The sequence below is a fragment of the Setaria viridis genome, chromosome 8, assembly GCF_005286985.2.
Source record: "Setaria viridis chromosome 8, Setaria_viridis_v4.0, whole genome shotgun sequence".
Lineage (NCBI taxonomy): Eukaryota > Viridiplantae > Streptophyta > Magnoliopsida > Poales > Poaceae > Setaria > Setaria viridis.
The window spans coordinates 36,521,025-36,525,571 of NC_048270.2; the positions used below are offsets into that span (position 1 = coordinate 36,521,025).

A 4,547-nucleotide genomic window follows, 5' to 3' on the forward strand; every position below is an offset into this window, starting at 1 on the left:
GCTGAGCTGGTAAGATTTCTTGTGGTGGTGGAACCTGTCACTACTAGAAAACTGAGCATTCGTCCAACGCGTTAGTACCGGATACCTTTTCGTCCGGTACTAATGCACTGGTCATCACGCACAGTACCACCGAAGCTCCTGTAGTACCGGTTTGGAGCATCAGCCAGTACTAAATGGCGGCATGGGGACCGGTTGGCCAACGGCTAGATTCCCCTTGAAGCCATTTAGTACCGGCTAGTAGTTTCAACTAGTACTAAATGATGTTCACGCATATGTGTATCGGCTGTTAGCTTCAGCCGGTACTAAATGCCACAATTTAGAGCCGGCTAGAGCCATCAACCGGTACTAACATACAAACTATAAAATAAGCTCCTTCCTCTTCCATGAGCCCAAGCTCAACCATTTAATCGAGAGCTCAGGCTTGTTCACTCCCATGGCGACCTAGTGGAGGTGCTGCCCATTTTCCCTATGATTTGGGGGAATTTCACTCTTCCAACTCTTATATAGGTTAGCATCCTCCCTCCTGTCATAATTAGTATTCTATATTTTATGCTTTTAGCTAGAGAAATTTGTGCTTTTTTAGAGTAAGGATGATGGAGAGTTTTTCAATTTATACATGCATGTAAAATGTAGAATTTTTACTTATGAAAGTCTGTTCGATATTGAGAAATTCGTATTGGATGTTGACAAATATGTGTTGTGTTAATTACTTTCGTTTCTTTACATAAATGACATAAGTACAATATTGAAACAAAAACAATCCACTAATTTTGTTTATTTACATAAATAACATATTTGAGCTCAAGCTAATGAAGATTCGGGACAAAGGGAGTTGCTGCCGAAATTCCCCACAACATTTGTAGGGATTTAATTTGCTCATCGAAAGTAGTCCATATATAAAAGGTCAACAATATTTTTAAAAAAGTGTTTTTTTTACATTTGTTGCTTTACAAATGGAGAAGTAAATTAAAAACCTTTTGTAGATGGACCGGCAATGGATGTATGGCGACCGGTGCTCCTTGCTGTTCATTAATGGTCTAAAGACTTTTCTTGAAGCGGTAGAGGCCAACAAGTCGCAGAAGGGTTTCATGTGCTGGCCATGCAGAATGTGCAAAAATAACAAGGATCACTCTAATAGAAAAAACTCTACACGGCCGCATACTTCGTTGGGGTTTCATGGATAACTATATTCTTTGGACCAAGCACGACGAAAGAGGAGTTGTAATGGAAGACGGTGAAGCAGATGATGATGATAACAACATTCCAGCTGATTGAGTTGAAGGTGGTGCCTTTGTAGATTTTGAAATGGGCGAAGCTGAAGAAGATTTTGCAGAAGATGAACCAGTTGATGAATTAGGTCAGGGATTGCTAGTGCAAAGAAAGACTCCAAAGATGCGAAGGAGACGAATTAATTTGAGAAGATGTTTGAGGATCACAAAAAGTTGGGTAGCACACTGGAATGGATGCAGTTGAAGGCAGCAAATGGTGTGACCGATAAGGGATTTGGGGAGCTATTGAGAATCATAAAGAACATGCTTCCCGAGGCTAATGAATTGCCCTCAACCACATATGAAGCAAAAAAGGTTGTTTGCCCTCTAGGATTGGATGTATAGAAGATACACGCATGTCCTAATGATTGTATCCTTTATCTCGGTGAGGAATATAAGAAATTGGATGCTTGTCCTATTTGCAAGGCATTGCGGTATAAGATCAAGCGAGATGACCCTAGTGATGTTGATGGGTAGCCTATCAAGAATTGAGTTCCAGCAAAGGTGATGTGGTATTTCCCTGTAATACCACGTATGAAGCGCTTATTCAGAAACAAGGCGCACGCTAAGTCGATGCGATGGTACAAAGAAGAACGTAAGCAAGATGAGAAGCTGAGACACCCCACAGATGGTTCCTAGTAGAGAAACGTTGACAGGGAATTTCTAAACTTTGAGAAGGATGCAAGGAACATAAGGTTTGGTTTAAGCACTGATGGAATGAATCCATTTGGTGAGTTCGGTAGTGCTCGTAGTACATGGCCTGTGACCCTATGTATTTTCAACCTTCCTTCTTCGTTGTGCATGAAGTGCAAGTTTATCATAATGCCAGTCCTTATCCAAGGCCTAAAACAACCTGGCAACAACATTGACGTGTACCTAAGACCATTGGTTGATGAATTTTTACTACTCTAGAAGGAAGAAGATGTACCTGTGTGGGATGAGGACAAACAGGACACTTTCATTCTGAGAGTATTGCTTTTTGTAACCATCAATGATTGGCCTGCACTTAGTAACCTATCGGGACATAGGGACAAGGGATATCAGGCGTGCACCCACTATCTAGATGAAATCGATAGCATGTATTTGAAACACTGTCGAAAGGTAGTGTATATGGGCCACCGTCGATTTCTTCCTGCGAATCACCCTTTAAGATAGGAAGGAAAGCATTTTAAAGGGGAGCCCGACACTTGTGCTAACGAAAAGCGTGTATTTTCTATGATAAAGGATGTGAAGGTAGTCTTTGGTAAGGGTTCATTCCGAACGACGATAACGGACGTGCAGCCATGTGGGAGAAGAAGTCTATATTTTGGGAGCTACCTTATTGGGAAGTTCTAAAGGTCCGCAACGCAATTGATGTGATGCACCTGATGAAAAATCTTTGCATGAACCTGCTAGGCTTCCTCGGTGTTTATGAGGCATCAAAGGATACAATGGAAGCAAGGCAGGACTTGAAACATACGGAACAACGAGAGGACCTACATCTAGAAAAGAGAGAGAATGGACAACACTACTTATGTTCTGTCAGCTACACTCTCAGCAAAGAGGAGGAAGAAAGCATGTCTGTTTGCTTGAATAGTATGAAGGTCCCGTCCACGTACTCCTCTAATATACAGGGAATAATAAATTTAAAAGAGAAGAAATTCACAAATCTAAAGTCACATGACTGCCACATCCTAATGACACGGTTGCTTCTGGTTGAACTGAGGGGTATTCTACTAGAGAATGTGAGGTTGGCAATCGTAAAGCTATGTGCGTTCCTCAATGAAATTTCGCAGAAGACAATCTATCCAAACAATCTAATAAAGCAACAGAATGACGTGGTCTAATGTCTTGTCATCTTTGAGATGGTCTTTCCACCTTCCTTCTTTAATATTATGACTCATCTCCTTGGTTCACCTTGTTAAAGAGAACCATTCTGGGTCCAATATACCTGCACAATATGTGGCATTTTGAGAGGTTCATATTGGTCCTAAAGAAGTACATTCGCAATCATACCCATCCAGAAGGAAGCATCGCTAAGGGATATGGAACAGTGGAGGTTATTGAGTTTTGTGTTGACTTTATTGATGGACTTAGTCTGATAGGGTCCCCGTGTCACGACATGAGGGACACGTGAATGGAAAGGGCACACTCGAGAAGAAAGATAATATCAACATACATGAGACTGAAATTCACAAAGCAAACTAGTGCTGTAGAATTCATCCTTTGTGGCTCCATATATGGAGGAGCACAAGGATATTGTACGGGAAGTCTAATGTATGGAATACACGACATCACATAGATACTTTTGCAACATGGATCCGACGACACCTTATGGGTAATGAGACGATTGATAAACAACTTCAATGGTTGGCTAGGGACCATCTGTCTCGCTATTGCAATACCAAGGGTACGAGTGAGTATACATTTTATACGAGAGCCCAAGATCAAAAGAGTACCAACAAAAATAGTGGTGCCCTTATAGTTGCAATAGACAATAATGGGAATAAGAACAATTACTATGGTGTCATAGAGGAGATTTGGGAACTTAATTATGGACCTTTGAAGGTCCCTCTATTGCGCTGCCAATGGGTTGCTGGAGGAGGCGTAACAAAAGACCGTTATGGGATGACAATAGTGGATCTCAATGAGATTGGATATAGAGACAAACCATTCGTCCTAGCCAAGGATGTGACTCAGGTTTTCTATGTGAAGGGCATGTCAAGCAAACCTAAGATGAAGGTTGGTAAAAAAATCAGAAGATGAGCCAAAACGCCACATAGTTCTGCTAGGGAGAAGAAAAGAAGATTTTGATCAGTTTGATGACCTTCCTCCATTCTCAGTTCAAGTTGACCCCAACATCTTATTATCCAAAGAAGACGCTCCGTACTTACGCCGCGATCGTGACCAAGGGATGTTCGTCAAGAAGAAGATTATCAATGTTCCCATTGCATAATGATGAGTCTCTTTAGAACTTTAATATTATGTGATCATGTGATGAACTATGTAATGTATTTTGTACAATTCGAACAATTATGTGGTATTCTCTCGATTGACGATACTATTTTGTCTCATCAAAAGTCTAGAAACATTAAATTAGAGGCAATTATACAAGTACATTGTATACCGATGGCATAATTGTCAAATTTATTATAGTTAATATTTCTTAATATTTTTGCATGTTCAAAATAGTAGTTTTTTCCTTTTTCATGGATTACCACCCATAAGGAAACATTTCATATCCTATTAGTAATTAAAAACTTTTCCATTTCATATCCTATTAGTAATTAAAAACTTCTA

At 40.2% G+C, this 4,547-nt stretch overlaps 1 pseudogene; it reads left to right on the top strand.

The window, feature by feature from the left end:
- Positions 1 to 1,421: 1,421 nt before the first annotated feature.
- LOC140220303 (uncharacterized) lies at positions 1,422 to 4,203 on the top strand (annotated as a pseudogene).
- Positions 4,204 to 4,547: the final 344 nt, after the last annotated feature.